The sequence below is a fragment of the Crotalus tigris genome, unplaced genomic scaffold (genome assembly GCF_016545835.1).
Source record: "Crotalus tigris isolate CLP2741 ecotype Arizona unplaced genomic scaffold, ASM1654583v1 scf7180000024115.3125172, whole genome shotgun sequence".
Taxonomy (NCBI): Eukaryota; Metazoa; Chordata; class Lepidosauria; order Squamata; family Viperidae; genus Crotalus; species Crotalus tigris.
In genome coordinates this window covers 2,709,336-2,737,060 of record NW_024100392.1, presented here as the reverse complement: position 1 = coordinate 2,737,060, position 27,725 = coordinate 2,709,336, and positions in this window count along the sequence as shown.

The window sequence follows — 27,725 nt, the reverse complement described above, 5'->3', positions numbered from 1 at the left end:
CTTCCAGCTTTCCAAATCCAAGCCTATTTTACAGACTTTCAGATATCTTTTCTAAAAAAAAGTCTCAAATTTCAAAGCTGTATTAATTCCAAATTGATCTTGTAGTTTTCTCTATTTTTCCCCAAAGCAATTAATTCACTGGTTTTGTTTTCCTGAGGGAGTGGGGCAAAAACTTTCCTTTTCTCTCTCATCTGGAAAAATTCTTTCCTTTGGGCATTCTTTTTTCCAAGAAAGGAATATTAAGGTCATAAAAAGAGGATAAAGTCTCACCCAGTTCCATCCAGGTTGCTCAAAAATTGCTAGTTAATGCTTATCTTTGGTTGTCAGTAGCTTCTGATTGTAGCCAGTCTTTCCCCTGCCAGTTTGGAGGGCTTCCTAGGATCCAGCAGAAGGGTCACCACTCCTCTGCGATTGACGAGGGTCACCTTCTTCTTTGTTGCCTCTCCGAGGCAACTTTCAATCCTTTTTAGGGTCCCCAGCAGAGCGAAATCGAATATGAAATATGGAGCCCCATCTTTTTGCATCTGTTACACCGCGACACCTAACCGGAAGTCTAGGTTGATTCTCTCCTTGTTTAGTTTCCATCTATTGCTTCTTGTCCTGTCTTCAGGGCTTTGGAGAATAGGTTGATCCCTTCCTTCCTCCTTCCGTTATATATCCAAGATGGACAGTATTTAATATTTATTTGCTATGTATATGTAGGGATGTGGGTCTATACATAGGTTGTTCATAGTATGTTTAGGTGTGTGTCATGTATGTGTTTCACTTGAGAGCGGGCAACTAAATTTCATTTTTGATGTGTGCCATTGTGCCCACAGTAAAAAAATGATAATAAAGGTTATCTTATCTTATATTATCTTATCTTATCTTATCTTATCTTATCTTATCTTACCTTACCTTACCTTATCCTACCCTACCTTACCTTATTCTTATATTATATGTGCCAGCCCTTTAGATATTAGAACATTGCTATCATGTCAGTTCTACTCCTTCTAATTTTTCTAAATTATTTTCTAATTTTGTTTCTGTACTTTTATCCCATTTTTATTATTTTTGTAAATAATTCAAGAAGTGTACATAATGAATGCTCCTTCTTCCTCCTATTTTTCCCACACAACCCTGTGACATGATTTGGGGTGAGAAAGAATGACTGACCCAAAGTCATTCATCCAGCTGTCATGCCTCAGGCAAGACTAGAACTCACAGTCTCCTGGTTTATAGCCTGATTTCTTAATCACTAGAGCAAATTGGCTTTTCAGCAAAACATTCATTAGGATTTTTTATATTTATTTTGAAGGCATATTGACTTTACTATGATGCTAATTTATTTTTTTATTATACATATCTCTATCACTTTGTGATTTCTTTGACAGACAAAGTTCCCAATTTGAATTTAAACATGGGAAAAGTTTCACTGGGGTTTCACTGAAACATATTAAATCAAGTGCTTCAGATGTTATGTAAAATTGGTTGCAAAATTCCACCCTATTTTATTTATTTTTTACTAGGGGTAGATTTCTAAACTATCTAATTTTTTGTTCAATTTTTAAAATGTAAATTTCACCAAGAAATTTAGTACATCATATGTAAAGCAGAAAAGCAATCCAGACTGAGGGTTGGGAGATGGGATATTAAAGAATGGTTCTGTTCTAAACACATAAAGCTTTTTTATTTATTGGTAAAGTATATTTATTTTTTTTCATCATAAAAGGTAAAATACAAAACATAAAAAAACAAACGGAACAAAACAAAACAAAAACATATGTCCAGCACTAACAATAACAACAACAAAAAAAAATAATGTGCAAAAAGAGAAAAAGGAGATCCAAATACACACACACACACACACACACACACACACACACACATACACACACAAACCAATGTTTTCCCAAAAATAAGACTGGGTCTTATATTTATTTTTGGCCCATATTAAGACCCATCAGGGCTTAATTTGGGGGGACATCTTATTTTTCCAGGAAGCAGCAAACGCATGGGGGTCGAAGGTGTCTGGCAGCAGCCACAGTCCACCATTGCAGAATAACTGCATCTGTCGCAGGAAGGGTTTTCTTTGGTTCCCTTCATGGTTCTGCCATAGAGCCAGGGAGAATTATACCAGGGCTGTGGATGGAGTCATGGCAGAGCAGTCTTCGAAGTCCCCTGCCACCAGCCCTAGTATAACCTTCCTATGGCTGTGTAGGCAGAGCTGTGAAGGGGGCCAGGGGGCCAAAACATCTAACCCAGGGAAGATGCAGAAAGCCTACCACCAGCCTCCAGAGCTGCCACCATTAAAATCATGCAATACAGGCAGTGAACAGGGAGCAGGCAGTGTGAGGCAGGTGGAGGAGGTGATGGCTGCTGCTGGACAGGTGATTTGTGGGATGGGATGGGGTGAAGCAGGGGCAGCAGGGACTGAAGAAAGCCCCTCCAGTGGTGGACATGGCTGTTGCATAGCAGTAGCAGAGACTTTTTGCCCTCACTCTCCCCTGGGATCCAAAATGGTGGAGGAGAACCAGGTAAGGGGACCAAGTCTTCCTTGCTCATCCTCTGTAGTATGGCAGTCTGGCTCAGGAAGGGAGTGAAAGGGAAGAGGCAGGTGGGCAGCCAGGTCATTGAACAGGTGGGGGGAAGTTGCTGAATGGGGAGTAGCCTGAGGTGCATGGGACAGCTCCACACACCCCAGCCACCTGCCTTGTCTTGTGGCGGTGGCAGCAGGGTGTGCCATACAGCCTCCTGCCCCGTTGCTGCAGTGAGCAACCAGATGGTAGGATAGAATGGGTGGGCTCTTAACTAGGGCTTATTTTTGAGGTAGGGTTATATTAGGTGCACGCTAAAAATCATACTAGGACTTATTTTCTGGGTGGGTCTTATTTTCTGTGAAATACAATTTATATATAATAGGTTAAGCTAAGCATTACACTAATCTTCAAATCCCTCCGTTAACCATCTTTTATTGTATTTAACAGAAAGTCCATACATAGTTTCAGTCTTTTATAAAGTTGTCCAGTCCATTATGTCTGATGAAAGCAGTTAATTTCACCATCTCTGCTAATTCAGTCAATTTTAATATCCATTCTTTAACAGTCGACATCCATTATTATTTCCAGTGCTTGGCAAGAACAATCTCCACAGCCATCATCATGTGAACGAATAGCACCCCAAATTGTTTTTCAATTGGCTTGTCCATAATACCCAAATGAAAGGCTTCAGGTTTCATTAATATTTGTATCTTAAATATTTTCTGCATTGTCATTGCTATGTTTCTCCAGTATTTTTTAAATGTAAATTCCACCAAGAAATTCAGTAAAGCAGTTGAGGGCTGGGAGGTAGTATATTAAAGAATGGTTCTGTTCTGAACACATAAAGCTTTTAATGCATTATAAAATAGAAAGAGCTTCTTGATTACCTTGTATAGCATCTAATGTAGCTGAACTTCTAACATTTAAAAAAAATGATTTCTTTATAAAAAGTGGAGGAAGAAAAATACTAACTGGTTTTGATTTTATTAGTATCTGTCATTATTAAAATTCTAGGAGAATATGAAGATGTAGATGAAAGTCTCCATTCTAGCACTTTCTCAGTTGAACTTATGGATAAGATTATCTTTGTGAAGATAAAATTGTAAGAGGTCCTCTAATTTACTTCCTCAATTTTTCAGATGCAGATAAGAGAAATAAAAGTGACATAAATAAGTAAATAGTTTATTTTCATTAATCTTATTTAACAAAATATAATATTTCAGATTTATTAGACTCTGCTATATTTATACAGAAATTAAATTAATTGTGTTGAAAATGTAACAAAAATAATGTACGGTTTTTGATGTCCTAATATTATCATATTCTGGGAGAACTACATACATATTATATGGAAACTGACAGCTGGACAGCCAAATTGAAATTGGCAACACTTTACTTGTTGCTAAGAGACTGATGGTTCAAAACTACAAAGATAAATTTCTAATACCAATTATTTAGTGTCTGAAAACCTGACCTGAAGTTACTTGCTGCTTATGAAAAGTTGCTTACAGATGTGCATTATGAGTTAACAATAAATATGACAAAATATGGCCACCTTTTACTGATATTGTTTAAAACACGATACAGATTTGTTTGTATATATGTACACATATACGTAACACAGACTCATAGACCCATCACCCAACCTGTATATTTTTATACATCTGTGCACACATGTACTCACATACACATGCACATCCAATGTTTTTGCTTGCCTTCTCTTTCTCTTTTTGTTCCATTTAATTAAGAATAAATAAATACTTCCATTAGTATTCTGGCAGATTTCATTTTAATCCTTGTGGGAAAGATAATTGGTGTAAGACTTAGTAATGACACATCCAAAAATAAACATCCATACAGTAGATGAGTCCATTACAAAAACAAAAAACATATGGAAACTATCTTCCATTCAAAACATAATATGTTCTACCTCTTTATGTAGAACGAGGAGATAAAATAGACCCCCAAGAAATTGAATAGTGATTGTACTATAAATAGAGCACAGATCTGATATTCAGCAGTCACTAAAATTCTTTTGCAATGGCTTCATAATTTGGGCAAAATAATTCTATCTATCTGAGCATGATTAGGAAATTAGAGAACATGCAGAATTTTCTTTGGCAGTCAAGAAAAGCCTGACAATTGTATCACACACACACACTCCGAAGTGGCTGGCTCGTTCATTTTTTTAAAGAAACACACTGCCTCATGCCATTTCCCTTCTTCTTTAAAGGCAATTTATTGTTCATCAGATTGATTATGAATTATAGAAAAAGTGCCCAGAAAATGCTAGGCCTTACCATAATTTAAAATGTCCTGATTGTCATGATACAAATAAAGCAGTTGTTTTTTTCTTTTTAGTAAAATTAGAAATCAGAGCGAAATTGAAAAATGAAATATCCATGAGGAAAGTGAAAAGAAAAGGTGGAGCCAATACAAAATGTTTCCGTATTAATTCATGGGCAGATGGTTTTTGAGAAATTTATTTATTTGAGGCAAAGTTAAAAAATAAATGAACATTATAAGAGTAACTACTACTCATTATATTTAGAAACCAGTATTTCTTTTATCTCCAGATGTTGACATAACTGTAAATTCATATAGTACAATTCCTGCTATTAGGTTTTTTTAAAACAAATGGTTCATACACATGAGAATATGAAGTCCATATTGATAGCAGCAGACAGTTTTAATAACTGAGACCAGAATGGTCTTTAACAATAAATAGACAGAGAGAGAGAGAGAGAGAGAGAGACAGAGAGAGAGAGAGAGAGAGAGAGAGAGAGAGAGAGAGAGAGAGAGAGAGAGAGAGAGAGAGAGAGAGAGAGAGAGAGAGAGAGAGAGAGAGATTCAAGAATCACTATATATAGCTTTCTACATCTCTTGCAGTAAAATCAAATAAATTTTTCATATAAATGGCTAATTTAGTCCAATTCTCTTTGATTTCAATATTCAAAGATAGCCATTAAAAATTATTTACCTAACCTTTTCTTTCAGTAGTTCAACTGACCTGTTTCCAGAGGAGTTATTTCATTTTCTACTGGAGCAAATTAACTGTTCATGTCTGCTGTATCTGATAATGCAACAATAACAGGTTGGGGTTTTGTATAACTTAAAAGTGTTTTTTTCTGCTTAAGCAAGGTCTGAATTTTGCTCAGATATTATCATTTAAGATAAGAGCTATAATAATAGAAATGTGAATATTGGGAACTAGATAGTTATATTTGTTGTGCTCAGGTTAGTCTGAGTTGCAGGAGGATTAGAGATGGTGATCCATGTGGCCAGATTAAGAAAAACTGGACAACTTCCTCACACACCTCAACAGCCTTCACCCCAAAATACAGTTCACCATGGAAATAGAAGCTAATAACCAACTTCCCTTCCTGGATGTCTTAGTCTACAAGAAATCCAATGGCTCCCTAGGACACACCATCTACCAGAAGAAAACACACACAAACAGCTATCTGCATGCTCTCTCACACCACCATCCAGCACAGATCAACTCTGTAGCCAAGACACTCATCTCTAGAACAAAACGCTTATCTGATGAACAACACCTAAAAACCGAACTACACACTCTCACTAATGTACTTACATCCAATGGATTCCAAAAGAATAAGATTATCAAACTAATCCAAAAAGAAACTCCCACTAAAATCCAAGACAGAGAACAAGAAAACAGCAAAGCCCTCCTCCCTTACATAAAAAGCACCACAGACAGAATCAGCAAGATCCTCCACAAACGCAACATCAAGACAGCATTCTGCACAAACAGAAAAATATCCACCATTCTAAGAAACCCCAAAGACAAAATTGAGTTAGAAATTCAAGGAGTATACGAAATCCCATACACCGCTTGTCCCACCACATATATTAGACAAACCAACAGAAGAATAAGTGCACGCATTGAAGAACATAAGAACTCAGTCAAAAAAGAGGAACCAACTTCTTCCCTGGTCCAACACCTTAATAGAAATGTGAATATTGGGAACTAGATAGTTATATTTTTGTTACAACTTATAAATCTTGACCTGCAAGGGAATATTTTGATGCCCATGTCAATGTGAACAAAATATATATTTGAATTTCAGCCATTAAAAAAATAAAAATGTGTATTTTGTTATGTATTGTTCATTCTTGTCCAACACAGATGTACATTTACCTTATCAAGATTGACCTCATATAGATATTTACTGTCTGTATATAGCAGTGTGAATAAAATGCTTTGGTAAATGCCTTTCTCCAACTAGTTTTAGTGCACTTAGACACCACCTTCAATCGATCAACACACTTATGAAATGTCACAGATACTCTTCAGTATAAATTAGATTAACAAACAGATCACAAACTGCTAATGTGCAAGTTCCAAGTTGAAAAACTTGGACATTGGGAAAACCAGTCACTAAGAATATAGGGTTGAAGCTTGGGAATTGTAGAGATAAATGGATATCATTATGGATTGGGCACATAGTTTTTCTTTTTTTCCCCATTATTTTTAGTGTTGAATTAAAAAAAAAAAACTCATGGGATAATTTCCTCATGATGTAGTCGTACCTGAAAGCTTTAATTAAGGTTTGCAAAGCCAAACAAGTTGCAGAATACAGTACAGTTCTTAAGAAATCTGTTCAAGAAAATATAAGTTTTTCAAATATATTATTGTCAGTCACAATATAGAAAATTACAAAAAATGAAATTACTTTGTAAAAGATAACACTATCTTCCATCAAATGGAAAGTAGGAAAATATTAGATTTATTTATTTATCTATTTACTTATTATATCTTTATTTATGTCAAAGCCATCAATAACTGTTAATGGGAGATGAGGCATAATTATTCACAGCTTCTCCAAGGGATGTCTATAAGGCAGATCTTGAATCCAAAACGGCTGAAACTGAAGTGACACTTATTTATGTATTTATTATTTACTCAATTTATATAGCTGCCCATATCACTTGATGTGACTTTGGATACTATCAGGGAAATGGAGTCCAATATAATTAGGTTCCCAGGGTCAAGTAGATTACTTAAAATGCATTCTATCAGGGATGCTACTGAGTAGTATTAAAGTTTAGACTTGGGATCAAATCAAGTCCAAGCTTTCCATTTCCTGGGTAAGAACATTTGTTCCGTGCTTAACATAGAGGACTGTAAAAAGGATGTAGTGAACTGTGAATGTAGGCAGCATGCACCACCCTCACTAGCCTATTAATGGCTATGCAAATGTAATTATGAAAATTCAGTATGAATTACAGATAAGTATTTATGCAGTAAACAAGTGTTTATGAAGTCACCAAGTGTTTTGCTCAACTCATACAAGGTGTGAACTGATATTATTTATGAGAAGTGAAGTTCATATTATAGTCATGTTTCCAGAGCTCATTAGCAGATTGTAGATAGAGCTGTAGTATGGAGGAGTTCAAACTATTAGTCAACCAATCTTATGTATGGCCAAAGGAGTTTTCTGCAGTGCTAGAACAATTAGGCACAAATAAAATGAAACGCTTAAACAGAATACAGTTATTTCTGACTGTATACATAAAGACACATAAAGGTAAAGGTTTCTCTGTTAATTGTGTCTGACTCTAGAGGGCAGTGCTCATCTCTGTTATTTGGCCCAAGGAGCCAGAATTGTCTGAAAACAATTTCCGTGGTCATGTGGCCAGCATGGCTATACACAAAAGATGCATGGAATTTGTTACTGTCCCACCAAAGTGGTACCTATTTATCTTGTATTTGTATGCTTTCAAACTGCTAGGTCGCATGACCTGGGGCAAGTAACGGGAGCTTACCCATTGCACAGAGCTCAAATCTCAAAGGCTTTTAGTTCTGTAGTTTTCAAGCTCAGCAATTTTAAGTAGTCATAATTGACATAGATGTAATACCTTCAGTGCTCTTCTTTCTACTGCAATCAGCTTCATGAAAACTGCAATTACTGATGCATGCAGCAGTCTTCAGTCTGCCATCATTGGATGGATGTAGTTCAAACCTAAAATATATATAACCAGACAGTCTTCATACATCATTGATATTAATTTACTAAAATCAATTCACTTTGGAGCTTCTTAAATATCAAATGAAACTAGTCCCTCATGCTTGGAAGCTTAGATGGATAAGATTTTGGCCCACTCATTCTTCTTTATAAAGTGCAATCTGAAGAAATTGCATAGATAGGCAATTTTAGATCGTAGACATAAATGGTCTTGTGGGATTCTCCCTATAGATGCTCATGTATATGAATTTCAATTATTTAATCCATGAAAAAAATGAAATTGCTCTTTCCCCCACCCCATCTAGTAGTAAGAATTATTTTGATATTCCTGACAAGCCAAAATATGTGAGAGAGGGGAAGGAAAATTTTACAGCAGGAATGCATGAAGGAAGAAAGGCTAGTTCTGATCTGTACTGTTTAACCATAATACTACCATATTTACAAGAGGAAAATAAAATTAGTTCTTATCATTGGCATCCTTCAGTCTCGAGAGACTATGGTATCATGCTCTGGAAAGAGGTCCTAAAACTGCATCTGGTGTGGCTAAAAAGGGCAATTCAAGAGCGGCAGTCCCTTCCACATTGTGGGCAGATACAATCTGTTCCCTGTCCAGCCCCCAAATTTCACTGGTTCTGGGATTGCCTCTTTGCCTCAGCCTTCTGCACAAGTGTCTCTTCAAATTGAAGAAGGCCATGCTGCGTCTTTAGCCTCCAAGCTGAACGATCAGAGGTCAAGAATTCTCAGCTGTTAATGTCCATTCCCAAGGCCTTCAGATCCCTCTTGCAAATATCCTTATATCACAGCTCAGGTCTCCCTCTGGGGCACTTTCCCTGCACTAGTTCTCCATACAGGAGATCTTTCGGAATCCGAACATCAGCCATTCTCACGACATGCCCAAGCCAGCGTAGATGTCACTGTTTCAATAATGTATACATGCTAGAAATTCCAGCACATTCCAGGACTACGCTATTTGGGACTTTGTCATGCCAGTTGATGCCGAAAATATATCGGAGACAGCACATGTGAAAGGTGTTCAGCTTTCTCTCCTGCCATACATACAGGGTCCAAGACTCACTGCAATACAAGAGTATGCTCAAGACGCAGGCTCTATAGACCTGGATCTTTGTATTTCTGTCAACTTCTTATTAAGCCATACTCTCTTTGTAAGTCTGGAAAATGCTAAACAATTAAAATAAACAAAACAAAGAACAATGAAAATAAATGAATGCTAAATATTGAAAAACGGTGAAATAAATGTTTTCAAACTTAAACATACAGACTGGAAGCAAAGAGAACTTAATCGTGTATAGTATCATAGACAGAAGCTGTTTCTCCAACTAGGGCTTATAAATGACTACTTTTCTTGTTTTCAAGCTTATTGCACAAAATGAAGTCTTTGGCCTTAATTTAAATCAATTTATTCAAATTTATGAAGAAGAGAACATGAACATTTCATTTAATCAGTGATCAAATACATACAAGTGTGTTTTATTTATGTTCCTATACATTTGTGTATTTTGCTATTCACTTATATTAACAGCTAATAAAAATCTTCTGAACCTTCAAAGAGCTTAATTCGTTAGTGAGAGAGTACATGCATTCAAGAGCACAATATCACATTCTGTTTCAGAGTTATAATAACTTAAATCTCTCTTCTCTCTCCCTCCCTCTCCCTCCCTTCCTCCCTCCCTCCCTCTCTGAAATTTCAACAATATTGCAATTAACATTTTGGAGAATATTATTGTAACATGACTTCCAGTGTCCCAAAGATTCTTTTTCAAAAGGCAACTGGACTTTCTTTGTTTTGCTTGAAGATGTTTCACTTCTTATCCAAGAAGTTTCTTCAGTTTCGATTTCTTGGTGTCTGAAGCTTCTTGGATGAGAAGTGAAACACCTTCAAGCAAAACAAAGAAAGTCCAGTTGTCTTTGAAAAACCACCTTTGGGACAACCATGACCTGGATGACTGAAAATCATAGACATGACTTCCAGTGAAGATTAAAGGCTGTCTAGTTGTCTTTGGAAGAGCATAGACAACACTGTTACAGAAATCAGCATCCAGGAGCCAATACTGGACATCAAAATTTCCAGAGATTGTGAAATAATCCATGCATTCTTTGAACAGCTTCTCTCCATAAATAAGCTACAGAAACAGTAGTTTTTGCCATTTTCTTGCAGACTGTCTACAAGGGCAGGATTCCATATATAATCACAGCTGTGGTACAGCCTATAAGGACAGTAAGATCAGCTGAATCTAATTTCTTAGTGATATTTGGAAATAGTTTCTTCACAGTCTGAGATAGGTTTTCTTTACAACATATATATACTCTTATGGTGATTTTTTTCTAGATTACAAAATCAAAAGATTCAAAGTGAAATCAAAATCAAAGTGATTCAAAGCTTTTCATATTCAACGCTTATTAAGGAATGATATAAGAATGTGTAAAACATATATAGTAAATGTTTTTTTTTTTTAATTTTATGAAACTACATTGAAGAAACTATAATTGAATTAGGCAATTGACTCAAAAACCTCTGTGGGAATGTTCTTTGATTTTTATCAAAGACTGGATAAATTGTGGGATTTACAAAACAAAACATAAAGGTAACTTTAGTAGACTGAGTAGTTGACTATAACCATGAACATACGAATGTGACATGTGGCTATAATTACAGCATGAAAGAACAAAAGGAGGAAAAGTTTGTTTTTCTGTTTTCCCTTGTTTAACACTTTTACACTGGATTGACAATACATAAACTGCAGGTTTGGAGCATAGATAGGGCTCTTTAGAACAACTGGCAGAGAAATCAATTCCATTGGATTTACTTCAACATATGTTTGATCAGCTTAGCCATAAACTAGCTGAGTCACTTGAAAATAAATGTACAGCTTTTAAATGAAAGTCTTGATGGAAGAAATCATTCAAACAGGTCTAAAAGATTCTGAACATGAGGAATTTGTTCATGTGGTTCTTTACAGAACATTAGAGTGTTTAAATAATTATGATTATGAAGTGTTTTATAGTTATTTTTTGTTTTTAATTGTTCTATTTTTTCCCCAAGTATCCATGCCATATTGTTAATCAATAGTTGCTTGGATACTTCTTTTTTAAACTCATTCTTCAGTATTCTCATATATATGGCAAGAGCAATAGCAATTGTTTTAGAACATTAGGATGCAATTAATCTTTTTTAATGGAAATTCGTATTTGTATCAGTCTAAAATTTAATCCTTTGTCTTTATTTTGTGCTTCACAATTACTTTATTGAACAGTCCTGGACATAGGTTTGAAATAATACTTATCAAACTGATGTAGGAACCTGAATAAACGAGTGCATCCATTCTGGTTCTACTATAGCTGACTTCACTACTATCAACCACAGTAACTTTTGGACTTCTTGTGATGATTAGGAATTGGAAACACTGTCTTTTAGTAATTCTGGTCCTTTCATAGTGAAATTATTACTTGTACCTAGTGTGTGAATAGGATTGATTCTTTACCATCTATTCTTTAATATCTGCTTAAATCCTCTGCTATATTGGAATAACATAAATATGCTGATGGCATTGTGGAAGTCTTAATACAGAACAGGGAGGCTGTGAGGGTTTAAATGTGATGAAAAAAAGATGAAGCTGAATTCTGGGAAAACAGAGTTGCTTGTTTGTTTATCAAATTTCTGCATCTAAGTGACTGTGGGCAGCTTACAAATAAAATAATAAAATAATGTAAAATATGATTAAAAGCACAGTTAAAAACAGAATTAAAAACAAGTTAAAAAAAAACACAGTTAAGAAATCACAAGGCTAAAAGGGTGGAGGAAGTGCCCTCAAGTCACCAGCCATCATCAGGATTGCATAATATCTTAGACACACACAATCTGAGCCAGATTGTAACACTTTCCTGAAAGGTCAGAAAAGTGGACACTTGCCTTATCTCTGGCGTAAAATGTTCCAAAGAGCAGGAGCAATGGTAGAAAGGCCATCTTCCTAGATCTCATCAGTTGAAATTCTTTAACTGACAGAATCCACAGCATATATTCCCAGTTATTGTTAATCCATCAGAATTTTTGGTTGGTCTCAGATTTCTCTTTTGTCAGAGCAGGTCCAGTATTTAATGTGCAATTATATATAGATATTCCTCAAATTATGATAGTTCAATTGGCAACAGTTCAAAATTACAACAAAAAGAGTATTTATGACCTGGTCCTGAAGTTACATGTGGCAGCACCACAGTGTTCATTCACTCTTACAACTGACCACAGAGACACTGCAACATGCCCCCTGCCTATTTCCCCTCCATCTTGCCCCAACAGGTCTCCACATACTGGGTCTGCTTTACTAGCATCCTGGATTCCACTTACTCCTCTCCACCCTATTTCCCATGGCTTTACTGTATTTACTTTTCAAAAAGCTCCAGAAGAGGCTGACCCATGTGGCAGGCAAGCCAAAGTGTTTTTATTCAGAAGCCAGTGAAGCTGTAAGAATGTAAAATATAAGGAAAACTGTTTTGTCCCATCTGAATAAAAGACCAGCTCCTTTGCCATGAAGGCCTGCAGGCTTAGTTTGGGACTAGACTTGTGGGTGCTAAGCAGCCTCTTGCTTGCTATTAACTGGCTAGTTCGAATGAGTAGCTTCCGGGATTGGGGCAGCAGCAGCAACCAATCAACTTGCAGTTCAGCTCTTTGTTGATTGGCTGATGCTGCTTCCCCAATCCCTGAAGCTGCCCTGAAGCAGGAGGCTGCTGCGGCCCCACCCAGGCCTTTTCTACTAACAGAGACCTGCTGGCCGCATGACCCACAGTCAAAGTCTTTTACTCAGAAGCTGACAAAAATGTTTTTCTTAGATTTCACATTCTTACAGCTTCGTCGGCATCTGAATAAAACACTTTGACTTTTTTGCCAGTGGCTCAGCCTCTTTTGGAGCTCTGGAGAAAGTAAGTAATCCATGAGAAATAAGGTCTGGAGAAGTAAGTGGAATCTGGGACACTAGCAAAGCAGGCCCAGTCTGTGGAGATCCAGTGGGGCAGGATAATGGGGGATGCAATTGTGGGGATCCCAAGGGAGCATGAAGAATCTCAATAGATCGGGGGAGGCCTTGTGTAGTCTGCTCAAGCACCAGGCCTCACATGGTCTTCCCCCCACCTGAGAAACCTCAAGTGCATTTAATGACCTGCACATTCAATTAGCAAATGCAGTGGGGAAAGCAGGGCGTGATCATGTTCATTTAACATGATTCAATCAAATGAATCTCAAGTTACAAATGTAATTGGTAGGTTCTATTACATTTGTAACTTGAGAATTACCTGTAAATATAAATATGTATGTATGCATGCACTGATATGTGGTCTGGAACATTTTGCAGATTAATGGTTCAGTCAGGTTTGTTTATTTCAATTATAGACAGACTTTTATTGTGACCATTTAATTTTTAGGTTTTTGTTATATTTTATCATTATAAACCAATGTACATAATGTGATGAATAAATAATAAATAAAACTTCTGATCTGTTATTTCAGAAGAATGAACTTAACAAATTGAATAGATCCATTGTTATCTCATAACATTTTGCTATTATCACTGAAAAGACAATATACTTCTCCCTCTCTTCATTTTATTTGTAGCAACTCTAAAGGTACTTGGTGGAAATTGCCTCCCAAGGGATTCAGTGTAATTAAAGTCATGTCATCACTACAGATACCGCCAGTTGTGTCTGAGTGGAATGATGTTGGCTGAACATGAATAAACATTAAAAAGTATGTAGATAATTTATAAGGCAAGATTGTTGCCTCTTGTCAGTCTTTCATTTTGGGACACCATAGACTATAGGACCTCTTATCAGCTGAACATGTTTTATTACTTATATTCCAAATAAGGGTTAGCTTCTTTAGTTTTGATACCATTTGCTATGAATAGAGTAACCCATAGAGATATGAGCATATTTCTGAATCCATCATGACTGTTGCTTCTCTGTGGCCAGTTAAAGAATTGCTCTAAGAAATAACCACATTGAATATTATCCTGCTTACCTTCAAAATAGTTTTTGCTGATAAAATATTCACAGTCTGTATTTTCTTGTCAGTTTTATGGTTCCCTATGCATCTTTTGACTTCATATATTTCGTATAACAGTGATTTATTTTTTGATCTATTATGTGTATTTGTGCATTGTTTGATAAGCTTCTTGTCATTATTTCCAGTCTTGCTTGTAATGAAAGTTTACATATTGATAAGCAGATAAACAGAGCAGCATTTTTCTAGAAATAATGCTAAACTTTATTGTGGGAACACATTAGATATATAATCCCCCCCATTTCCTTTGGCTTTCACCTAGAAAACAGTTATATGGATAAGAGTACTTCTGTCTGGTGAAAGAGAATTCTTTACAGATCAATAACATCCCTATCTACCCACTGAAATAAATTTACTCATTGTGAAGTTCCACTTTCTTCTCAGCAGGTCCTAGTAAATCACCATTGTCATACTTATGTACCAACTCTTATGAGTCCAGATAAAGACAAATAAGTTTCTATGAGGACCCGTACCAGATTATTCAAACAACAGCCACCAACAAGGCATTCATCATTCTGGGCACCATTTCAACACTAGGGTGGGGATATTCTGGGTGCCATTTCAACACTAGGATGGAGGCAGACAGCAACAACTAAACAGGAGATGAGAAAACTAAATAGCAATATACCAAACACAAGTTGGTATATTGCATCACTATCACAATATTAAAAATGCAAACAAGGTAAAAGCTACTTGGATGCACTTCAGGTCCAATCACTGGAATCTATTTAACTATGTCATAGTATGTCAATGGGATCTTAAAGAAGTCACCATTACCCACATCATGTAAGTGCTGAGTGCTGGGCAGCTCACAGACTGGTCAAGTCAGTCCTCAACCTACACATAGTTCCTTCATATTGTAAGCAATCAAGGATTGTCAGAAACTCATTCAATGTCAGCGACTATAAGACCAGACCAAATCCAATGTTACCAAAATGTACTTAATGAAAAACTCTCTGGCAAAGTATCACTTGTAGGAACCTGTTTTCAAAAATGAACACAGTTTAAAGATGATATTGCACAGACTGCAATAATGAGATGAGTGGTGTAGAAATGTAACTGAAAACCAGGGCTCATCGAGACTGGTGATGAAAACCACAAAACCAGTTCAGCAAAACCAGTTCAAGATCAAGGCTTATGCATATTCATCATATAGAATGTAAGGCAAGTGGTGGCAGGGAAGGAATGACCATGTGGAACACTATGCAGACTTGCATGCTGCCAAAACCTTCTTCAATGCCATAGTCAGCTTATGATCTTTCTAAATCAGGGTGCCTCCCCCCCTTACTGTCATTTGATGGATCAGAGACCAGAAAGCATTGAAAAACCTCTTAGCGGAACACTTTCTCAGCATATTCACTAGCCTATTCACAGTTGCTCCTGATGTGTTCCACCACATTCCTCAGTTGTCAAATGCCCTAGACCTCCCTCTACTGTTGAGATCAAGATCAAGAAAGTGATCTCACAGATGAGCTCAAATAAAACAAAGTAGGATGGTATTCTTGCTGAGAACTTCAAAGCACTAGATTTAAATGTCTTGCAGGTGTTTCAAAACATTTTGAAGGCATTTGTTCCACAGAAGAGATGCCCAATGACTTCTGTGTTGCCCTCATTGTGGCTCTCTATAAAAATAAGGGAAGCAAACCCATCTTCAGAAGCTATAGAGATATCTCACTGCTGTCCATTGTAGATAAGACATCTGCCCACATTCTCCTGAACAGATTAGTTACTGTCTCAGGAGGGAACCTCCTAGAAGTGCATTGTGGATTTTGACCAGAAAACAGTATCTGCTATAGCAGACATGATACTTGCCATGAGACAAACCAAGAAGAAGTACATTAAGCAAGCCTCTTTACTCCATCTTCATTGACCTGATAAAGGCATTTGACAAAGCGCCTCCATACAGTCAATCAAGAAGCTGTCAACGCTGCTAACATTGGATGTTCCTGCTTTGCCAACTCATGAAAAAGCAACCATTTTCTCTTCTCCATTAACATGCCTTTTCTTACTTATAGAATTCAGGTGCAGCAGGGGTGAAAGCTCAGATAGCCATAATAATAGCGCTGCTGTGGATACCCAAAGACAAGCTGATAACATTTTGGCGGGCTGAGGAGCTGGGGAGAAAGCCTGCGCTTTAAGCTAATTGGGGAACGTGATTTATGACAGTTATTGGAGGTGGGAATTGCACTTTGTTACTTTGTATCCAGGGGAAGGGAATTTAGTTTTTGGGTTCAACTATGTAGTGCCAATACTTTGTTTCCTGAATAAAATGTTCTTTAAGGAAGAATTTTGTCTCGAAGTTCTTTTGATGGGTTTCATCTATCGGAACCATGACAGAAACTTTATTTGCTGATGATTATGTGTCCCAGGATTAAACAGCCAGACAAAAACGTGTTTGAAGTTTTCCCACTATGGCTCTAGGAGGAAAGGAAAAGAAAGGAAAGGCATAGACTATAGTTTAGAAAGTTACTACTCCAGAAATTAAGAAAGAAAATCTATTAATCACACATGATTTCTGGATGTAATCAATAAGAAAACTATGTTATAGAAATTATTTTATTTTTTAATATACTACAAATATATCTTTCATAACTCTGTTCCCTGAGCCTCAATCTCCATTTTCAATGAGCATTCTCATTAGCCTTTTTGTTTATACCTGCTCTTGAAATCTAAGGCATTTCCTCTATGCCCAGTGTCCCTGGTTTTTTTCATTTGCTGTTGTGAGTTTTCTAATAAAGTAAATATTATTTTAAGAATAAAACTTTGATGTACCCTGGGTTTTGTAAATCAGGTCGCACACTTTGCACAGCACAGATTTCTGCAAATGGAATATTTTGTGCTTTTCATTTATCAGAAAGGTAGACATATTTTCTTTGTTTTGGCCTGGCTACTATACCCCTAGCTGCAAGAAAGGTAAAAAACCTTTGGCAACAATAAACACTGGTAACAAATATCACTGTTAATGGATATGTGTTGGAAATGATGGGCGAAGTGGTGCCACATCCCTTCATCATGGAAATGCATACATTATATACTATAATTATATAATTTATATTGTTTGAACCTATAATGATATGTGAAACATCATCCTGATTTCTATGGGGTGCCTGTGTCAGTGCTGCATTCACTCTGGGCTGTCCTGATTGGATTAGACAGGACTAGTATAGCGAGAGTCTTAAACTTTGAATAATTTAGACAATAAGGACTGATGAATTTTATAGTCAAAGAACTATAATATAAAATGTATATCTAACAATATTCTGATTAATTTAAATAGAAAGATCAGTTAAGATAACAAAGGTATTTCTCAACAATGTCATATTTAATGATATTTAAAATCATGCAATTTTATTACAGATCTATTTTTTTTAAAAAAAGATGAAACTCTATTTAATCGTATTTTTATTTTGTTCTGTAACTGATATATAGGTTTTGTTAATATATGCACACATAGGCGGAAAAATTATCCAAGGATTTTAGAATTTGTGTCATTCTCTGATAGTCACCTTTATTCTGCATAAATTACATATCACATATATTGTGTTTTCTTTGAAATTTTAAAACCACTTACAAATTTTAAAAATAAAGTAACTTAATACAAAGCATTCAAGTCACAATAAGTGGTCTATAATAATGATGCTTATAAGTAGGCCTTACATAACAATGTTTTACTTTCTATATTTTATATCTCCATGACCCTAAGGGTAGATTGATGTCAGACATTATACATTTCGAACTACTCAGGTAGCTAAGTATGAATAATTGAGTTTTGTCACATTACTGCCTTTTAACTACAGAATCTTCATTGTCCTAATAGGACAAATGAATATCCACTACTGAGAATAACATTTGCTAGGAAAATTGCTCAAAATTGAACCAGCTTGAGTTAAGCCATTTGAAGCAGTATGGAGATTTGGTAAGACTCATGTTTTGTGTGATTTAATTTAAGCCTATCATTGAGGTTACAAATAAAAACTTTGCTTTACAGTTTCTTACAAGAAATTCTGGAACGTGTTATTATATCCCAGAAATCTCTCACTGTTCAATAAGGTTGAAGGAGATGAAACTGAGTGGATAGTAAATCTGCATTGCCCTAGGCAGATTGAGATGAAAAGAATCCATACATATTGTGCCTTTGTGTTATTAAAATATGCTAGCTAATTTTGAAACAAAAGCCCTTCTGTTCTGATATTATTTTATATATTACCTATTGTTTATTAACTCACTGCCATAGTAAAGTAGGTTGTAATTAGTTATAAATAATCCAATTATGTACAACTGTCTAGTAAAATATAAGATACTTTCCTGACTATAGAAGGAGGCAATGGCAAAACACTTCCAAAATCTTGCCAAGAAAACTACAGAACCTGTACAGGCTGTCACCAGGAATAAGCAATGACTCAAAGAAATGGCCACACTCACAGAGAGAGAGAGACAGACACTCAGATGTTCAAAGTTAAGAGAAATATCAATGTTGTAAATTGGGAATGGTGAGGCATTGAAGACCCAGGAGTAAAAGTAACAGCTTGTTTATTCAATCCATACAGAAGGGGCTCTAGCAATCACTTGACTCATATTTATAGGGACCGCCACTAGGTGGCAGCCAATCAGTCTTTTTGACTGATCAGGCCAGGTAGACCAGTCTCTCTTGGACTGAATGGACTGGGTAGACCAGTGTCTCTTCAGCTGATCTGGCCGGGTAGACCAGTGCTCGTGTCTGTGAATGGAGTGGTCTCAGAAAGACTGGGGAACAAGTCCACAAGCAAGTTCTGTTCTGTGGGAATGGTCCCTCCCGTTTGTGATGACTCAACCAAGATTGAGTCACCTAGCATTTCTCTGTGAGTCTTGCTAGACCCAGGAGACTCAGACATGTTGCAGCTGTCAGGCAGCTCCCGGTTCTGCTCTCTGTTGGCAGACAGGGTCTGATTAGCCTGCTGCTGATGCAGTTGGTCAATGTGGCAGCACAAAACATGCCCGTCTTCCAGGACCACTTCGTATGACAGTGGTCCTGACACCTTGCAAACCACAGCTACCACCACGGTGCCCCTTGACCGTAGTTCTTTGCCCAAACTTGGTCACCCACTTGCAAATTCCTCGGGGGCTTGGGCTGTGCTGTCTCTGTTGCTACTCAGTCCGGATGGAAACGGTCCAGCTTCATAGTCAGCCAATGTCCCCATCTCAGTTCTGCTGGGCTACAGCCCGTTGAAGTGCATGGAGTTGTGTGTTGGCAGAGCAAAAAGTCTGCCAACCGATGATGCCAATCACCCAATGTTATCCTTGTAAGCACTTCCTTGGTTGTCCTGACCATCCATTCTCCTTTACCATTAGAGGCCAGGTAAAAGGGTGCAGAGGTAGCATGTCTAATCATGTTAGTCCATAAGAAGGAAATGAAATTCAGCAGCAGTAAATTGTGCCCCATTATCTGATACAATTACATCAGGTAAGCCATGCGTGGCAAAGATCCTGCGCAGTTCCTGGATGGTACTGGCAGTAGTCATGTTAGGGACAGGTACTACCTCAAGCCACTTGGACTAACTGTCCACTACAATGAGGAACACCTGTCCTGGAAAGGGTCCATCATAGTCTATATGAATCCTAGACCAAGGGGTTTGCGTGATCTCCAAGCGATGTACTGGGGTTTGAGGCATCTCAGGTCTGGTCTGCTGGCAAACCTGGCATCCTTTAACTTGAGCCTCTATCTCCTTATCCAACCCTGGTCACCACAGGTAGCTTCTCGCGAGTGCCATCATCCTGACTATTACAGGATGTCTCTCATGCAGAGATTCTAAGACCCTTGCTCTTAATGTGTGTGGGACTATAACCCTACTTCCCCATAGAATGCATCCCTTGTATGCAGATAGCTCATCTTGTCTTCTGATGAAGCTGTGAAATTCTGTCTCAGGACTGGTTCCTGGCCACCCCCTCAGCACCCAGTTCAAAACACGACTGAGTGTTTTGTCAGTGACTGTTTAAGCAGCCACATCCCCTGCATGAAGGGAAGATTATGGCATATCCTGAATTGATAGGATGCGTGCAGCAGGTGCGGGGTCTGGTTCTGAATTAGGCAGGGGCAACCTGCTGAATGCATCAGCATGGCCCATTTCCTTGCCAGGCTTATGGCCTAGCCTGTAATTGTAGGCTGCCATAAAGATTGACCACCTCAGCATTCTTGGAGAAAGGATCTGAGTGGATTGCTTGTTTGTAATAAAAAGACCCAGAAGAGGCTTGTAGTCTGTAAAGACCGTAAATGGGTGACCATAAAGGAAATCGTGGAATTTTTTTTATTCCAGCTACTATTGCTAATGCTTCCTTGTCAATTTGTGTGTAATTTCTTTCCACAGGGGAAAGTGTCCTTGAATAATAAGCTATGGGTGCTTGCTGTCCATTTGCCATTATATGGCTCAAAACTGGTCGTATCCCATACGATGAAGCATCACATGCAATACTGATAGGCAGTTTTTCGTTGAAGTGTATTAACACAGAGTCTGAAGATAGCAGTGATTTGACTGCTTTGAAACTATTTTTATGGATGTTAGTCCACTGCCATGGTGCCCTTTTATCCAGGTGCCTATGCAGAGGCTCTGCTAATGCCACTTTGTGAGGAAGGACTGCATGGTAGAAATTTAGTAACCCTAAAAATGCTTGCAGCTCCCCCTTTGACTTAGGTCGGGGAGTCTGCAGAATAGCCTTAAGCTTTTAGTCAGTGGGGTGTATTCCGGCAGCATCAATCCAGAAACCGAGGAACTCTGTGGAATTCACTCCTATTTGGCATTTGTCTCTTTTGAGCTTCAGCCCTTAGACATTCTGCTAATATTTCTGCTGGCAATTAGAAAGTCGTCAAAATAAGGACACATACCTGAAATATTTTTGAGCATGCGTTCCATCACGCTCTGAAAGAGCCCTGGGGCTATACTGACCCCAAACTGCAGGCAACAAACCTTGAATGCCCCTCTATGGGTAACTATTGTTTGTGCCTCAGCAGTGGCATCATCCACAGGCAGTTGCTGATATGCCTATGCCAGGTCCAGCTTTGCGAATAAGCGACCTCCCTGAAATGATGCCAGGATGTGGCTAACTATAAGTACTGGATACGCATGCTGCTGAAGTGCCATGTTAATAGTGCACTTATAATCAGCACAGATGTGCACCTCTCCATTAGGCTTAACTGGTGTGACTATAGGGGTTTCCCACACACTGCTGTCAACAGGTTGCAACTACTCCCTGTTGAACGAGCTTGTCTAACTCTGCATCTATCTTGGGTTTAAGGGCAAAAGGGACTCTACGAGGCTTTATCCTGATTGGGTTATGGTTGGATCAAGGTGGAGAGCAATTGGTGCTTCTTTGTATTTTCCTAAGCTGGGGCTGAATACATCAGCAAATTCCTGGCAGACAGCTGCCAAATCCACTGTTTGGGTTCTGTTGATGCCAGTCACATGGATGCTCAGGGCATCAAACCAGTCTAGGCCGATCAGGCTTGTGTGCTGGCCTTCAACTACCACAATGTTGAGGGGACCCTCAAACTCTTTGAACTTCACTTTTAACGTAGCTTCGCCTTTAACAGGAATTTTGAAAATCTGTCAACACTAGATTTCACTGCTTGAGTCTGACTCATTTCCTGCCATGTCTGCAGATGTAATTGAAGGTTTTTTAGGAGATTATGGACGGGGCTGACCCGGTGTCCAATTCCATTGAGCATGGAACTCCTTGTAGCTTGACACTTAGTCTAAGCTTTTCTTTGAGGGGGCGATGGGCTCCTGTTCTAAGGATGCTCCTCCTTCCCGAGCAATATCCTCCTCTGTTTTGCCTCGGGGCCCATTTACCTTTGCTGGGGAAGTCTTCTGGTGGAGAATACCTCTGGCAATCTTTACAGACGATGGCGATGTGGCCCTGTTTGCCACATGCTTGGCACATAGCCGTACAAAACCTGCATTCTGAGCATTGGTGTCATCCTCCACTGCCAGCACAGCTAGGGAAGAAGGCTGCCTTGTCAAGTGGCTGCTGCCTTCTTCCTGGAAGCTTCTGCACCAGTCGATCTCAATGTCCTCATCCTGGTCATCTGCTCTCTCTAAATCTTCATGATGAACAGCTATCTGGCTAGGGGAATTCTTTGAGGGACATAAAGCCTTGACGGCTCCACCTGTGGCCTCTTCTGCCATCACTTCTTTCAATGTGTCTTGGAGCATCAAGGTCTCCTTTGCAAACAGCCTCTGCTGTAAGTCTCTGCTTCTCAGGCCACATACCAGTCGGTCCCTGAGCTAATCCTCTAAATCTGGAAATTCGCAGAGTCTGGATGCCTGTTGCAGGGCAGCCACAAATTCAGCAGTGGACTCCCTGGGCTGCTGTTCTCTCTGCTCAAATGCATGTCTCCATGTGATGATGGACAGTCTTGGTTTGAAGTGTTCTTTAAGTCTTCTTTTCAAGTCAGTGAAGGTAACTTACTCCAATGCAGCAGGAGCGACTAGATTCTCTGCTATATCAAAAGTTGCCTGGCCGCATACCCAAAGCAAGATTGCAGCCTTTAGTCTGTCTTCCCTGACCTGGTTCGCTCTCAGGTAGTTTTTGATCCTGGAGACATAAGAACTCCATTGTTCTGGGTGCAATACGTCAAATTCGGATAGCTTGCCAACTTTGGGCATAGCTGGCTATTACTGCGTCTCTCAATGCCTTATGCTGCTAAGGGCTTCTGTGCGAATCCTAGGATCCCTTAGGATAGTGATGCCTCCAGTGTGGCTTGCTGGCAGGCAGAAGGGGGAATGCTGTTCCTACCAGGGCAGTGATGCCTGGTCTTACCCCTTAGTGACTCTTAGCTCTTAGTCCTCCAGCCCTTTCTTCCTTAGCAGCATAATCCCACCTTCGTCGCCACTGTTGTAAACTGGGAATGGTGAGGCATTGAAGTTACAGGAGTGAAAGTAACAGCTCGTTTATTCAATCCACACAGAAGTGGCTCTAGCAGCTGCTTGAATCATATTTATACAGACCACTACTAGGTGGCAGCCAATGAGTTTAAAGCATACATTCCTGCCTAAAACACAGGCTTGTAATATATACGACAATTAAGGATTTGAATTAAACATCTTAGTTAACCATTTTATAACAGTCCTTATGAAATTGGGTTAATACACAACAATCAGAGTCTCTCACCTCATGTTTTTGATGATTGATAGTCCCCAGGAAAATATTTTTATAATGTTTTTAATACACACACAAACACAATAGTACAATGTAGATTTTGGAATTGAACTTAAAATGTTATACTTTTTATATCATAAAAATAATTTAATACACTCAGACTTGAACCTTTACTAGTTTTATATTGGGTAATGATTGCACATCAAGAAATTATCAGTCAATTGATGGATAATAATTTACTTGCCAATGCATTTATTGTTTTAAATAAAATAATTATAATAAGCTTAAAAAGAACAATAATAAAACAAGCATAGTGTACTGTTTTACTTTTTAAAAGAAGGAAATGAATATATAATTTCATGTCATACATTATATAACTTATATTATTATAAGTTTTTATAACAATAACTTTTTACATTAAAGATATTCTGTCTATGTGAAATTCATAGCTTGAGTCACAAGTGACTAATCTCCCTTGTAGTTTCACATTTTCTTTTTGAAATCTATAAGTTCTGCCAGTTCTTCACTATTCTGGAGTGTTGAAATGTAATCATCCTCAGATGAACCTTGGGGATAGGTGTAACAAATAACAATGGCAATTTAACACTGCACAGTCCAATCTGAAACAAAATGTATTTGTAGTAATCAAACTTGAACAATATGTACTTCTAATTGAATTCTGTTGCCAAGATGGCTGCTTTCTTCCTCTAAAGAACTGATTGACAGATAAATGCTAACATTTCACTTCAAGCTAGCTAGGCCTCTGGAGAAATATAAGTATATAATAGTAGAAGTAGTGTATACCTTTTTTTAATGAAAATTATCAGCACTTTTGATCAGTGACGTCATCAAAGTAAACAAACCCACGTGCTGATTACGTCAACAGGGCGTTTTTTGTAAAAAAATCTAAACACACATATTTTGCCATTTGTACCCCAAATAAAATTTATTCTGCCTGCCTTCCCACTATAGCAAAAGACAAGGAATATTAACAGGAATTAAAATGCTCACAAGAGGCAAGCAGTCAACCAGGCTCACAAGAGGCAAGCAGCAAGCAGCCATGTGTGTTTCTGTCTGTCTGCTAGTAAAAAAAGGGGGGTTAAGCCTTGTTTGGGACGTGCCCGGGCATGTCATGCTCCCCGTGATCTGGGCATGTGCAATGCTCAAGGGCGTGTCATTGCAAGGGGCAGGGGAGTTTGCTCCCCGTGATCTGGGCATGCGCAATGCTCAAGGGCGTGTCATTGCAAGGGGCAGGGGAGTTTGCGCGGGCAGGGACATGCCCGGGCATGTCATGCCCCCCGTGATCTGGGCATGCGCAATGCTCAAGGGCGTGTCATTGCAAGGGGCAGGGGAGTTTGCTCCCCGTGATCTGGGCATGCGCAATGCTCAAGGGCGTGTCATTGCAAGGGGCAGGGGAGTTTGTGTGGGCAGGCCTGAACAGCTAGCGATTTAACCCCAGCAGTCTTTTGAAGATGGCAGCCTCTGATGGAGATTTGTTTGATGTAAATTTGACCCCCAAACCACCCAAGCATGGGCGCAGAATAAGAAAAGGACCTGAGTTATACAGTTTCATTGAAGAGAACAAACTTATAAAACCTTGTTATTGCAGATTCAGCAAAACATCAAATGGTAAGTAAATATGTTTTTATTTATGATAATGTAAATGGTGCTGGAGCGGATACACCGCTAACAGGATGTGCTTTATATTTTGCAGACTCTGAATTAGTAATACCTAGACAGCAAACACTTCAAGACACCCCGCTTTTAGATTCCTGTGGTAATCGCCATGGTCAGAAAGCTTCTGCAGATTTCTCTGATCTAGACTGTAACAGGGATTATGAGCTATCCCAGAGACCACGCTATCTACCTTGTGAGTTAAAGAGCTGCAATTTGTGTAAAGACTGGTTTGCATGTGACTGCGGACGTGATTTGTGGGGCTCAGACGGGTCAGAGTATTATAAAATAGTATTATCTTCTGATTCTGATAGTGGTGATGAGGGATATTTTTCTGATGGCGGAGCCGTGCACCCTCTGAATTCTGTATAACCAATAAAAGACTGTCAACACTTGAACATTTGTCAGTGGTCTTTCAGTATAACGATGCATGAAAAGCTTTTAAGTCGTATTTATTATACTCCGGGGTGTGTAGGGAGTTATGGAGGTGTGAATGCCCTTTTTCAGGAAGCTAGAAAACATGATAAAAACCTGACCATGAAGCAAGTCAAGACGTGGCTGTCAGGGGAAGACGCTTATACGCTTCATAAGCCTGCAAGAATTAATTTTCCTAGAAATAAAACAGTAGTGTCTGGCTTAGATCATCAATGGCAGGCTGACCTCATAGATGTCTCCAAATTTTCTAAAGAGAATCATGGAAAAAAGTACATCTTAGCAGTTATCGATGTGTTATCTAAATATGCCTGGGCCTCCCCTTTATCTGATAAAACAGGGAGGGAAGTTACATCCGCTTTCCAGTATATCTTTCAAACAGGACGTGCACCCCGAAAATTACAGACAGATGCAGGTAAAGAGTTCTTGAATATTCCACTGAAGAAACTTTTAGCACGTTACGGCATTCATCATTTTGTCACTCATAGCGAAACTAAAGCAGCCGTTATAGAGAGGTTTAATAGAACCCTAAAAAACAAACTCTGGAGATATTTCACAGCTAGAAATACCCACCGGTATGTGGACATTTTAGCAGATACTATTCAGGGGTACAATAGCTCTTACCATCGTAGCATCGGTACTGCTCCTAACACCGTAAATTTGTCTAACGAAAGGGGTGTGTGGATGAGGCTTTATGGGGCAACTTTAAAAAGAAAAAGAAAGGAAAAATGTCTTAAGATGGGGGATCATGTCAGGGTATCCAGACTGAAGGGTAAGTTTGAAAAGGGCTATCAGCAAACCTATACGGATGAGATATTCATCATCAAAGAACTGCAGACAAGGGGGGAAAGAGCGGTGTATAGATTAAATGATTACACTGGTGACCCTGTAAAGGGGGCTTTTTACTTTGAGGAGCTCCAAAAGGTTCCTGCTGACCAACAGCGCATATACAGAATAGAGAAAATTATCCAAAAAAGAGGGCGGGGGAGACACAGAGAATTTCTAGTCAAATGGACTGGATGGCCAGAGAAGTTCAACAGTTGGGTTAAGGAGACTGAAGTACAACATCTTTGATATGGCAGAGTTTTACATCACCCTTCCCAGCAATGCGTCAGCAGCAATTTTCCCCCAAAACAGAAATTCTAATTTTACTATACAATTAGCAAGATCATTGGATCTTCCAGGGTCATGGGAAGTAGGGCTAGCAGAGATACAGTATCCGCATAGTTGGCACACATTAACTTCTCCTGGATATTTTGAAATTGCTAATGAGAGAAAGAGATGGCATTTTTCTTTGAGAAGCGGATACTATACTAGCATCCGACAACTGTTAGAAAATATGAACAAGCTTATATCAAGTGCCAAGGACGGCCCTAAGACAACCCTACAGTATGATGCAGTGGGTCGAAAAATTAACCTTAAAGGTGATGAACCGCATACCATTCTAGTTAGCGGAGAACTTGGACATCTGTTAAGTACGTTCCCTGGATTCAACACCTTATATGTTTACACAGACATTGTAGAGCTCCAGATAGTGGGTGACTACTATGTGCCATTACTGCGCTGTGTGCCTGTGCAAGGGCAAGACAATGATTTCATCACAATAACCTATGACCGTCCACATTATGTACCAGTCAGCAAACATCACATCGATACCGTTACTATAGAAATCAAAACCGACCAGGACAAAAACGTGCGTTTTTATAACGGGAAGGTGATTGTCAAGCTTCATTTTAGGCCTCGGAAAAGTGAAGGATGGTTGTAATCAAGGAGCACGGGAACCCTCAAGACTACGTGGCTTACTACAGGGCACAAGCCGGTGGAGGCCTTCCAGGCTTCCGAGGAGCCCCCATTATGTACGGGACAGGGTTAGGGGGTCTGTTCCGTGGGCTTTTTCGAAAAGCAATGCCTTTT